At 43.4% G+C, this 14166-nt stretch overlaps 1 protein-coding gene across 2 annotated transcripts in view; it reads right to left on the minus strand.

Annotated features, from left to right (window-relative positions):
- Nucleotides 1-13297, minus strand: part of plppr1 (phospholipid phosphatase related 1) — a 51643-nt gene extending 38346 nt beyond the window's left edge. For both annotated transcript variants that reach the window (XM_056432510.1, XM_056432511.1), the window contains exon 1: nucleotides 13212-13297. The gene's annotated coding sequence lies outside the window, so the exon portion shown is untranslated. The remainder of the gene's footprint in view (nucleotides 1-13211) is intronic.
- Between the last annotated feature and the right edge of the window lie 869 nt (nucleotides 13298-14166).

The following is a 14166-nucleotide window of genomic DNA, read 5'->3' on the forward strand; positions in this document are numbered from 1 at the left end:
CTGCTAATTAAGACTGTTGCTGCAATTATTGCCACACACTTCTACTCCTCAATTACTACTTCAATGTCTATCTAACTGTTAACACTTGGAGATAAAGCAATCATTTGCGTTTTGGGAAATGTGCTGATTCACTTTATCGTTTCACTGTAACTAGAAAGATTGATATCAGTCTCATATCCGTCCATTAAACCGGATGCTTAAGGAGCGGGTTAGCGTAGCTTGATGGCTGACAGTCTGATGGCAACACAACACACCTGCATCATTAAAAGGTTGCTTAGTCGCATGTTTTATGTCTAATTCATGAAAGAACCTTGATGTTCCTTTCAAAGTCTTTATGCTAAGCTAAGCTATCCAGCTCCTTTAGACAGATACGAGAGTGGTCAATAGGGTCCTAAAAAAAGCCAATAAGCGAATGTGCTATGGTCAACCCTGAATGAAGCACAAGCAATAGGCTAATAAATACTATTTAAAAATCTTCTAAGTTTCTTGTGGCTGCATTGTGCTCTGGTCTGTTTAAACTTTCACCATGTCGGATGCGGCTATTTAAGATGAGATGAGATAAGATATTCCTTTATTAGTCCCAAAGTGGGGACATTTCAGGATCACAGCAGCGGGTGCACGTTAGAGCATTAATAAAAATAAAAGATAAAAATAAAACCACAATAACAATACTAAATATTAATCCTAAAATACTAAATATACAGAGGAAACTAACTATATACACAAGGCAGTAACTAAAGTGAATTTCCAGCAGGTTAAAGTGTCCAGGAAAATAAAGTGCTGAGTGTGCCAAGATGTCCAGCGATCTACTGCAGTGTGTTGTGCAGCCTGACAGCAGCAGGAAGGAAGGACTCGTGATACCTCTCCCTCAGACATTGATCCAGAGGGTGTAACTCCATAACCTGACGTTGGATACTAACATTTAAACACTGACCCATTTGCTCAAACTCTGAGCGAGAATATCTTTATGATCATCTTCAAATATAGAAACCTTTATTTAACGACTGTCAAGTGAATCAAGAACCAATGTTGCCCCTCCTGTATGTTCCACGACAAAGGAAAACACAAGGGAAACTCTCATCCTGGTTTGAGACCAAACACTTCAATCACACCGAGTCAGGCAGACAGCGGCGCTCTAAGGTCTAATCGGCCCCGTCCCATTTAACACTCAATCTTATAATCAATCAGACAATTGATGGAAACAATCCGACCCTCGGTCTCTCTTTTAGGGAAAATAATCTGTTTGGTATCTTTATGTGAAACACAAATCGGCAACAGCCATCCCCAGTCACTTCAAACTTTTAAAACCGGCATTGCGTTTGTTTGCCTTACGGTGACAAAAGCTGCAGATGTAACACTTAATCTTATTTTGCCAACAAAAGATTAGTGCAGATATTAAATAGTAACTAGAATGGGCACTCGGTAGAGCGCATACCTTCGCATATCACAAGATTGGGCATTGAATTATGAACATGTTGGCATTAGTTGCATGCCAATTGGACAAAAATGTATCGTGCTATGGTAAAAAAAAGATGTTGACCTTTCCATGACCTTGACCTTGACCTTTGACTCGATTGATCCCAAAATCTAATCAAATGGTCCCCGGATAATAACCAATCATCCCACCAAATTCCATGTGATTCAAGAAGATTTGACCTGTTCATGACCTTTGACCTTGACCTTTGACCCGATCGATCCCACAATCTAATCAACTGGTCCCCGGATAATAAACAATCATCCCACCAAATTTCATGCGATTCGGTTCAATACTTTTTGAGTTTTGCGAATAACACGCATACAAATAAATAAATAAATAAATACACGGCGATCAAAACATAACCTTCCGGCATTTTCAATGCGAAGGTAATCAGTAGCGGAGCCGGTAGAGGCTCACTCTTGTGTTGAAGGACACTCCAGCAGGGTGGATAGCTGTCAGGTGAGGCTGCACTGAGGTTTTCCAGTTGATAGACGGTCTCACACTTCACTAAAACTGCAAACACCCACATTAGAAGTCTTATACGCCATTTCCATTTAATTGCGTTCAGTAAATCCATAAAAAAAGAAAAATACTCTTCTGCTCGACGTCCTTGCGATCCGTCTCAGTGCACATTAACGGTGTAATCGGCCTCCAGTGACTCAGTGACTTTCCAGCCGATGTCAGTTGGGGAGGCATCAACTACCGGGAGGAAATCGAGGAGTCATGTTTGTAATGTGGTTGAAAAAAAGCCCCCCAAATTAAATGTAATCACATTTACACCGTTATACTTTCCGATCCTCCAAGATATGTGGCGTTTTTTAAAAGTTTCTCTACTATCACCAACCAAGGTTAAATTATTCAGCATATCTGCAGCTCGCGCCACTGATCCACGCTATTATGAAGCCAATCAAATGAAAAGGTTCACCTTGCAAACTATGTTTTTTATCTCAGTGGAAAACTTGATTTGTTTGAGGGTTTTATTTTCCTAGAAGCATTGTTCACTGTACAGCGTTAATGAGCAAAGAAGTGCGGGTCGCTCACTGTATATGGTTTACAATATGTCCTCCAATAATGAGCACAGCCGGTGATGCACAGCATACCACGGGCCGAACACCCCGCTATACAATAGCGACAATCTATCTATAAAGAAACAAGAAGCTGTATTCAAAAGAATGAAATCGGTCCCACTAATAAACGGTGTTATAAAAATGATATGGAACAGTTAATTACTTTCCCATCTGACCTATTTGGTACGTTTCAAACTAACTCTGCTGCGTTTGCTCAACTATCGATACGCCCATAAAAAGGTTCTTGATCTTTATCCGTTCCCATGCTGATGCTTTTTTTGTTGTTGTCAGTTCTCTATTATAAAGTGTGTTAAACGAGCAGCCACACAGATGCGTCACCAGTTGTCTCTTCATCGTCTTTTGTCCGTCATTATTCAAATACGAACCGTTGACGTATGTCTCGTCTGACGTTCATTCTGTATCGTGAGCCCTTTGTGAAGATGAGTAAACGTATACAATCACAGTGAAGCGTTGGTTGACTTAGTCAGTCGTCAAATTTGTATTTCTCTCGACGGGTCCACGTAGCAGAGGATGACATTGAAAACAAACGAGTCCGCCGTCCGTTTATTATCATTAATATTGACCTCAAAACAGGACAGAAAGAAGGCCACACTGTTATTTACTATAGGAACAGACCAACTGAACCAAAATACAGGTTTGAAATTGAAATATGAAATGTACTACAAAGTATATAGTCTAATAACATCAAACAAATATAACGGGTGGCTGCCTTAAATGATTGGCAAGTATTGTCTTTTTGATGATGAAAACAAATCTTTTAAGACATGCTCAAAAAAACATTTTAAAGAAGAAACTGTCCAGGAGGAAAGAGACACAAAGAAAAAACTGCCAATTTGACAGTGGGACTGTGAGCTTGATGATGGACTCGGGACTCTGTGACGGATGATTCCTAATCAGAACATGTAAGGGGGCCACACTCGATGTCAAAGGGTTCACACCACATTCACTTATGTCTTACTCCACCAGCACCGCCTCACAGCTCTGAGGAGTCACAGTGCTGAACAATTGGACCCAGTCACAGTAAAGCCGTAGTCCTTTGTCTCTCGCCTCGAGACGTCGCCGTTTCAAAAGATGTACCACGGATCACAGCCACCGAGAATTTGTCTTCCAATTCTGAGAGCCGGTTAATTACAGCGGGATGAAAGGTGATCGGATCGTCTTCCCAGCGACGAGCTCCTCGAACGAGCAGCCCACAGGCCTTGTCAGGATTCATCAGTCTCTCCTCTCCACTCAGCCAGCCCGGGATGACTTTGTCTAGACGTGAACGCCGTCCTCTCAGAGACGGCGTGGAGCTGACGGTGAAATATTGAGCCCACGAATATCATCCGATTGACCATCTCCTGGTCTCCAGCCGAGTTGTTCTGCCCGACTTAAACTGTCACAATGACAGAGGTGGCGATAAATATTGCCTCCAGTGGAGGAGCCCTTCTGTCCTTTACACTTCAACACGGGAGCATCAGCTACCAAACTTTAACAGGTTCCAAAATTCTGAAGCTGCAATGGCTACTTCCCGATCCACCGTATTGGACTTTGGATCAAGCTGAAAGTCGAAAGTAGAGTGCTGACAGAACTCAAATTGTTTTTGATGAGTCTCTTGGTTATGTGTACAAGTTGGATGAACCTCTTTTAATGGTCCTATCATACAAAATGGAATAACAAGAAACAAAACAAAGACATTAGAGTAATGGGAAAGACCTGAACAAGCAGACCATCTATGGCCCCGGAGAGGCGGTGAACACATGTTGGCCCAGCAAAAATATAATAGAGGAAAATATTAAATATTAAGCACATTATATAACATGGCATCATCTGAATCATGAACAATGTAACTTCCAATTAGAAGGCATCCCATTTTTTTTATTTTACATATGACATGATTGTATGTTGTATGTTTCATGTTTCAGTCTGAAGCAGCCTTCAACATGATTGCTTCCCTAACTGTAGGAATGGAGCAGACGTTTTGTGTGTAGACTGCCTTCAATGATGCATGATGGTACCACAAAGTGTTTTGGGTAATGAAGTTAGTTGGAATGTAGACGTTTAGAGACGAGCTACAGCCAGGGGTGGGCTGGCTATAGGGGGTTGGGCTGGTCCAATACCGGCCCACCTTCATCCCCAACCGGCCCTCCCTCTGACATCACCAGCCCCGATTATATTCTATGCTTTACAGTATACGTTAAATTTACTCTAATGCCTAAAGTCAAGAATCACTGACTGACATTCATACTACTCCTCACGATCTGTATTCACACTCGTGGTTTCCATCTTCTTTATTCATCTAATCTCTTCCGTCAGTCTAACTTTAGGTGTTATTAAATATCAATCACTCAACACTTGCGTCGCTCGCAGACAAAGACGTTTTTGAGCGCCAGCCAAAACAATGTTAAGTGTCTGGGTATTATTCCAAATAGGCCACTGACTGGTCGATACGTGCGATGCGTTGAGTTGGCAGCGCGCCGTGTATCGAAGGGGCCGGCCTGACAGCAACTCCCGGGACACTTTCTCCCCCCCAGCCAATGAATGCGTCCTCTTCGAGCGGAGGTCGTTTCAGCGTGCTATACATTGTATACACAGCTTAAGAACAAAGGTCCGACTCTACAACAGTAACGTAACATCTGTGTTGTTGTACGGCTCGGAGTGCTGGCGAGTAACATCTTACGACATGAAACAAGTCGAAGCCTTCCATAATGGATGCCTCGGGAAACTCTGTCGAATCTTCTGGCCTGAGAAAATATCCAATGCACATCTATACAAGAAGACTAAGTGCAACAGTGTGGTGCTAGAGATCAAACGCCGCCGTTTCAAATGGCTCGGACACGTTCTCAGGATGGACCAGGACCGCATCCCCAAGATCGCCCTACGATGGACTCCACCTGGGAAAAGGAAACAAGGCCGGCCCAAGAACACCTGGCGGCGAACGGTGACAGCGGAGCTGAAGGAGATGAACCTAACCTGGGGCGAGGCACAGCATGCGGCACAAGACAGGTCCAGATGGAGGCAGATCGTCGAAGCCTTATGTCCCATTAGGGACGAAGAGGATTAAGATAAGATAAGATACATTGTGACGTGCATTATGCTGCTGGTTATCATGACAACGTATCCCCATAACTACAGCACCTGAATTAAAGCCATCTTGAGCTTTGGTCTCCAAATGGACCCTCCACCGTTATGCCATTTACTTTGACCACAGAGAGTTTGGGGCCGTTGAACATGCTCCTGCTGTCACCGAAGGCTTATTTTTCTGATGTATTTTACAACGCTCAAAGACCATGAATCAACTTTCAAGAATTTGTCCTGAAATTATAAGCAAGGAAGAGGTGGCCACACACACACACACTTTTGTTCTCTTCAGTTTTCATACTTGCCTTCAGGCTTTCTCAAAAGTGGGGAATCAATGATAATAACAATAATAATAATGGGTATTCTCAAAAAGCATTTGTTGACCAAGCAGGACAATTTACGCTGCGTTCTTGAAGAAAATCACTCCAAACTTTGTCAGGCAGTGATGAGTTCGCTCTATCGTGCACATTCAAATGTGTGTTAACATAACATTACATTGTTGTCTTTCTTCTCCTCCCTCCCCTCAGAGCTGAACATCAGTGACTCACAGCAGATAGAGCGAAAATAATGGGAGAGTCAGAAAAGACATGAGAAAGACAAACAGGAGGGATATAAAGAAGATAAAATTAGTCCTAAATCTAGTTTAAGAAGGTGGTTTATTTGGGGGAGATGAACTCCCTCTCCTGGGACCTGGTGCTTGTCATTTCAGGAGGAATCACAAATAACGGTTTGATGGTTCCTCTTCTTACTGATCTTGGTGCCTTTAAATAATCACATATGATGTATATGCATCAGGTATATTTAAGGTTCAGCATGCGTATGAATTCTAAAGACCCATGCTGTTTCTTATTATCAAACTGAAGATGATCACACAGTAGCGTGTATCTAATACTTTACCAACAAAATGTAAATCAATTACCATTGCTATTCCACTTACAAATGCATGACTAAAAGTGCCCTGGGACAAAAAGAAACACAGAAAATATGATTTGAACTTTGATTCAGTTTCAGAATGAAACTGAGCTTTTATGTTCCTGAAGATATTCAACAACTTTGTTTGCATTAGCAAACACATCTCATTAACTCGCTGTGTTAACACACAGATGGTGCTGGAGCAAAGCACTCATTCATACCCGCAGAGACGCCCCGGGTTCAAGGCTTCGAATTGGTCACGCATTCCAACAGACGCCTTTAATTGCCAGTGTTTGGGTGTGGGAAGCTAGGGAGGAACAATGTCCTCGTTGCTCGAAAGATAAGGAAAGAAAACCCAAATTGGAGCAACAGAACTGAAAATATCATCCGTTTTTAAAATGTTTCCTGAGCAAAACACACCCAAATCTTTTTCACTTGTTAGAGACCGATCTGCTTTGTGGGCAATGGAGGCGTCAAACAAAGAAAAAGAATGTCTGGAATAGAAAAGACAATATTTCTGGTTCTGCTACATTGATTGATTTTTTTTTTTTTTACTGTCAATCATGAGTCATTGCGCTGATAAATATAGTGGTATACTCTTTTCAAAGCTCCCCAACATACACGCTAGAAGCATGCTGTGTGTCTTTTAATACATGTGACGTTGCTGTTTATTACAATAATAATGAAAACAGCGTGAACCACTGTGAAGAACAGTTTCGATTGATTGTGAGGAATTTCCAAGGGAATCAATCAGTCTGACAGAAAGCTGAACTGGAAAAGCTGAACGACGCCTGGCAACGATATACGGGACACACAAATGAAAAAGACAAGTCCAATGAGATCAGACACAGAAGTCCTGCTCATTTAGATTTGAGCTTCCTTCTCACCACGATCTACTTTATCGATTCATTATTGGTTCTTCAATTTCAGCTACATTTAGTATTGTATCTCTTCTCTGTGTAATTTTATATATTGCCATTTGAAAGTAATCATTTCTGGTTGAGGCAAAGCGGTGTCTTAATGCAGCAGGAAGGGTGGCTGTTGCTTTGCATTGCAACAAACACCATTAAACAACTGCTCCAGGAACATTTGCATATGTATGAACACACCCTGGGAAAATGTGTTTCACAAGCGCGCGCGTGTGTGTGCGTGTGTGTGTGTGTGTTCACTCCGTGTGTTGAATGAGTGATGCTGTGATTGTCATGCTGCCGTGTAACGTCTCCAGATTTACGTCTATACTTGGATCAAACAAGCTCTTGATCTCTGGATGCTGTGCTAGTTTTCAACATAATAGATTCCTGCAGCAAAATATCCGAAAACCTGGAAATTAGTTTGCACAGAACTTTGAAGTCAATGTTTATTTTGTTTAGTTTTTTTAAATGGGATTTTTTTTGGGATGCTGGCTTCTGATTTTTTTTAGCTTTTATTCTACAATATGTAATACTTCAACTCTGGAAGGTTGAAGCTTTTGTGCGTCTTCAAAACTTAACAAGGCTTAATCACACTTCTAAAGATAAAAATGCCAACAATCCAACGCCCGTCATCCAGCCGGAGATAAAGAAGTTTCTCCCCTCTGAGATTTCTTGGTATTCTTACAATATGACTTTCGTCCGGAAGCATAATCATACTTGCAATCATTTCATACACAAGCACATCTGTTTGTACGTTAGTTGTTACGTGATGTGTAGGGATATATAGAAAGGCTCTTAACTTATTGTGCCTTACCAGAACAGTTTTCAAATGTACATGGAAAGGATACTTATGCGAATATGTCCACCACCAAACAACTGTAAACAATTTCACAAACCACTGAATCCTCAACACAGTGATGACGGTGGTGCTTTTGGTTCGTGGGCCTGCTCTGTCCAATCAAATCACATCTCAATATTGTTCTGGTACACATGGAAATGTATCCCTGGCACGGAGTAAACACATGTATTGAGTAAGTTGGCATATAAAACCTAATCGATGCTTTAAAGTTGTGTTAGCTCAATCTTTAATGAGATATTTACTCATATACTCACTGAAATTTTCTGCGGCAAAGTTACAGTTCAGCTGCAACCTTTACAAGTTTGACCAACACATATGTGATTTGGTAAGTACTTTACTTGAGTATTTCTTCTTCACTACATTTCAGATGGAAATATTGTACTTTTCACAAGTACGAGACAAATTAAGTTATTACTGCATTAAAACGTAGATATGCAGATCAGACCCAATGCATTGCGAAACATTTTAAACGCCAACTCCCGACCTTTATTGCTAGAGAGTACTTCCAAAAAAGCAGCGTTGTCTCCTTTCACGTCAACGATAATGAGTAGTTACACCAAGAGACATTTCCCTCATTATCCTCATTATTATTTCAAACAAAAAGAACTAAGATGACGGGAGGGTCAGACCCGTCCATTGATAACAACGTGGCTACAGTACAGTGTCATTATGTTTGATACTTTAAGTGCAATTAGCTATGAGGAGTTTGAACAAAGTAGTTATATTTGCCCATTGTTGTCCTGGTACTTTTACTGATGGAACATTTACTTCCTGACCTTTAAAAGACATGTGACTGATCTTAGCATTGACCAGATTCTCTCTATTATTCCCCTTGAGCATCTCTGCTCTTTCCTCTCACGTCTCCACATTTATAGATTCATAAAGCCACGTGGTTAGCGCCAATGTGACTTCACTCTCACTTCCTCTGTTGCTTATCTGTGGGATCGCCGCCTACGCTAAAGGGTTTGATGTTCAATAACAAATTCATATATACATTAAATGAAGCTTTGGCAGAAGTTCAGTCAGAAAGACTCTCTCTACACTACTTTTCATTCATAATTGTTCCGTGTGATTACTCTAACAGCTGATTGTGGGCGTTCACTTGGAATTAACCAGCCAGATTATGCACAGTTTCCTTAAACCAATCACATTCTTGTGGTCAAACTTCACAATAGGTTCTCCTCTCTGCTGCTGTTGGTTGTCGTTTCAGCTCAAACCAGTTGCGACCCTCCTCCACCCGAGTCACCTCCAATCAGCATCAGTCATGCACTTCATTCATCATCGGATTACAGCAACTCCCTTCTTCACCCCCACCACCAGTGTCTTGGGGGGGGGGGTCTGCCTGATCTGACCTCAGCGCCACTACCCTTTTTATTATCCAGTTTCAGGACTGAGTCCAATCGCCAAAGGCTTTTCACTATTCAAATGTTGTGCATGTGTAAAATACATTGTAAGTCGCTCCTGATTGAATTCAAGTTGCTGTGAGATCTGCCAAGGAGGTAAAAACAAGCTCTGGAAACTAGTGATGAACAATTAAACAAATTATTCTACTCATTTCCAAACTGTGGTGGTTTGCATTTTCTAAATGGGATGTCTTGATGCGGTTTTTTTACACTCTACCCATATGTGAGGATTATCAAATCACAAATGTCCTCCTTAATATGGTTTGGTACCAAGCGTCAGCAACATGGCGCTGTACTTTCAAGTATTTCTCTATTAGCTCCCATTTCCATTCAAACTAATTATAGACATGAGTGTGCACTACATTCTGGCACGCTGCGAATACTGGCTCCATTTGTGTAGTCAAGCCAAAAACATACCACACTTCCCTTAAATTAATCAAGCATCCTTTTAAATATAGATGTCAAGCCACATTAGCTGTTGTTGCGTTTGTATTTGGCTTCTGGCAAACCAAGAAAAACATTAATTTAGGGCAGCCAGTGTTACCGTTGTTTGCTGCTCCACTGACACCATCGCCTGAATACATCAGCATCCTTAAAGATAAAGGGAAAGCCTCTCAGTCTTCAGATGTCGGCCTTATCACACCTCAGGCTTCGGGTGAAGTATTCCCAAGAGACGTCATGGTGACAGATATATTGTCCAATCAGGACACACCCACTGCTCCGTTAGTGCTGCCCCCACATCTTGTGGTAATCAAATACCTGCCATCAATAGAGCGTGGAAAGGGTTTATGTGTGTATGTGTGTATGTGTGTATGCATGTATGTGTATGTGTGTGTGTGTGGATATGATCAATAGCCAGTCTCGAGTGTGGGAGTGGAGGAGGAGTTAGATAGCAGACACGAGTTCAGAGGTCAGCGTCTCCTGCAGCTTCACTTCTGCCGTTTTAACATGCGTATGGCATCGGTCGGTGTTTCCCTGTGATTGTTGGGATTTGTAGCACATTTTAGAACACCGCCGTGTCAAGATTATTACATTTTGTTTACACATTTTTGCCATGCCTAAAGAGCACTCCAGCAGATGTGTGTGTGTAACAAAAAGCGGCGAGAAACAAGTGAAGCATGTTAGTGTAAATAGCCAGAAGCGATGTGCGTCTCCAGCTTCCCGGAGCACTCGCTCGCTGCTGCTCAGGAGGAACATTACATTGCACCTGCATGTGTTCATCCATCGCTCGAAGATGGAACGGCGTGATCAGACATGTGATCAGACATGTGATCAGACATGTGATCAGACATGTGATCAGAGACTAGAGCTGAATACCATTTGGAACAGATCTCACGGGGATGCTCGAGTCCGAGCCACCGTCTCGCCGCCCTTCACTTGTGAACTTCCCATGATAACAAGAGCATGCGTTGCCAGCTTTATTCTCCAGGCTTTGGGTTGTTTGCAGGGCCAAAATGAATCTCACCGAAGGCCCACGGATTGCAAAGAGTCCATTTCGAGAACCAGAACTATGACGTGGAGTGTTAAATCCAAACTACCTCTCGAGAGGTTGTGACAAATAGGAGAAAGAACCAAACTGTGGCAGCCCAGGAAAGTATTTTACCATCCTTTTAGTTAAGAGTTAATGACGACAACAACAACAACATCTGTCATAAACCAACATTTATAATCATTAAAGGTGTACCAACAACATTCATTGAGAGAAACATCAGAGACCCCGATGCTGCCGATGATGTCACGAGCGATCGTCACAACAGGAATATCATTGCCAGGCATGACGACGTCGTGGTGACCTCCGCCGGTGCTGCTGCCCGATTGGTCCGAAGTGACGTAACCATCCGAGGAAAGGCAAACACAGACGTCACACACACACACCCTCCAGCGAAGCAAGACCTTCTGTGTGAGCGATCGAGAATGGGAAACGCGTTACACACGCAATCTGGTGTGCATTCTCGTCTGCGAGAAGCATTTGCATACTCCAACATTCTGTCACACACACACACACAGCTATATACAACGCATTGTGGGTTCATGCCAAGAGTTGTCTTGCGTTCGGCGGGCCCTGCTAACAGCCAAGGAAAAGACTCACCTGATGCCCAGCCGCCCGCCATCTGTCTGCTGAATAATACCGTTTGCCTGCGACAGTACACTACCGGGACGAGCTCAAGTACACACGTCAAATACAAACACACGCAAGAAAAAACGCACAAATGCACAGGTACAAATAGCTGGTAGGAATAAGAGCCTCTCTGGGCGGGTGGGACTACCTTGCTTGCAGTGCTCAGGGGACACGAGGAGGATTCAATACAGATGGCAACACGCAGACAGGCGGGAAGCGTTTAGTAATATATCTCCACCGCTGAGCGTGTGAGCCGACACAAAACCATCCAATAATCACAGCAAGGGATTCAAAATAAGCAGCACTTAAAGCACAATAAAGATGGGCAACATAGACTTCTGCTGTACGTCGAGGGTCCAGTGGGGTCACTGGTCTGCAGTGTATTATTCACTGTGTTGTTATTCACCCCATTATTGTTTAAATGTTATCATTTGATCACATTCACAGCCTTATATATACACACACACACACACCTCAGTGAAATATGTCCCTCATGCATTTCAACCTCACGTCCAGAGAGCAGCGTTGTGGTGAGGACATATTGGACCACAGCAGACATGTGTAACAAAAGAGGCTCTTCCTTTGCATCACAAATATGATTTTAATCCACACTGCGTTTGCATTTCCCATCAGAAGATGAGGTTCGGCTCATATTCAAGCTACAAGGCCAAGGCTGCACGTGCCATTTTCTAAATATATGAGGATTGGAGAAGCAATAAAGGAGAGGGTGGTGACGTTGACGACGGTGATGGTGATGGCACACACTGCACGGAATTAATTACCCTATCCACCGCTCAACAAGGCGTCTGAACCATCATCATGGGATGTCAGGCTCTCTGATCTGAAAAGTATCAACTGCGCCGCGCACGTCTACTCGGGGAGGAACAGCCATCCTGTGATGTGTGTGTGTGTGTGTGTGTGTGTGTGTGTGTGGTGGGGGTGTTTGGTGGGAGATGGGCCGATTTTTTATTTATTTCCCCCCCCCCCCGCTGTACTGAAGACACGTTTTGCTCGGCAACGGAGGCGAACCATGTGCACACATGTTTGCGTTACTGCTTCTAAACGAGGGACGCGCAGCGTAGGGAGACGTCAGCAAAAAGGCGGATGTGTAGGGGCGCCCGGGAGCCCCGCAGGACGGTCACTGTTGCTGCTGGAGACAGGTGTCCGTCTAAATACCGATATCGAGCACACACACACACCGAAACCCGAATCCGTTTGCGTTACCGAGCTCCGTCCGGTGTTTTTTCCCGGAACAGACCCCCGCGTCGGAACTTGATTGAGGTCCGAACTTGCCACAGCAACAGACAATAGCATGCGCGATCCCGTGTGCTCTTTATTTCTACACACAGCATCTCTCCGCGCACGCACACACATACACTTACCGCGATGGGATAAAGCGGTGCACCGGAGAAAAGGAGAATCCATTAGAGAAAGGAAAGGGGGGGGAAAGGAGGAGAAGAGGGGCGAAAGGAACCCGTGATCCCACTACTACTCGTGCTACTCCTCCATCGGCTCAGCGAAGCCGCCGCTCTCGGTTTGTGATGGGAATCACGCAGCGTGTGGATGCTGTGGTGCCGTGGAGGAGGAGGAGGAGGCGGAGGAGGAGGGGGAAGAGGAGGAGGAGGAGGCGGGGACAAGACGTGAACTCGGGTCCAGCGGAGCGCACTTAATTGTGCATGTGTGTGTGGGGGGGGCGAGTGGGATCTTGTGTTACAAGCAAGTCGGCTGCCTGAGCGCGCGTATTCCCAGCCAGCCTGGCCCAAAGACCCCAAAGACCCCCAGGTCCTTTAAGGTCCTTTAAGGTCCTTTCAGGTCCTTTAGGAACACTGCTTTACTCAGAGGCGGCCTGTCTTTATCCTGCTTCATATTCATGGGGATTCACACCTTTCCAGTTAGACAGGTGGAATTATTTGCTGTTCACTTGATATATATATATATATATATTTATTTACTTATTTATTAACCAGGGGTGGTTTTATTTTATTTGCCAACATGTTGTTCATTCAAAATGTATTTGTCAGAAGCCTAATAATTACATATAGTCCAAACACACACTTTTGTAAATTGCCTAAAAAAATTCTAGGGTTAGTCCTGAACCCTGAGACATGCCAAAAAATAACATGATATTCATGATGATTTCACAGACGGATTGTATGATTAGTTTGATATTTATTGTTAGAAACTCAAAGTGCAGTTCCTCTAATAGCCACTAGGTGTTGGCTTCACGCAGAACCACTTGTTAGAACAGATCGGGTCCTGCGTGGTTTGGAGTACTTTTGGAGAACTTGCCCCATTCACCAATGTTCTTGTATTGTGAATTTTCTCTTGGGCACAAAC

This window comes from Pseudoliparis swirei, chromosome 15 (assembly GCF_029220125.1).
Source record: "Pseudoliparis swirei isolate HS2019 ecotype Mariana Trench chromosome 15, NWPU_hadal_v1, whole genome shotgun sequence".
Lineage (NCBI taxonomy): Eukaryota > Metazoa > Chordata > Actinopteri > Perciformes > Liparidae > Pseudoliparis > Pseudoliparis swirei.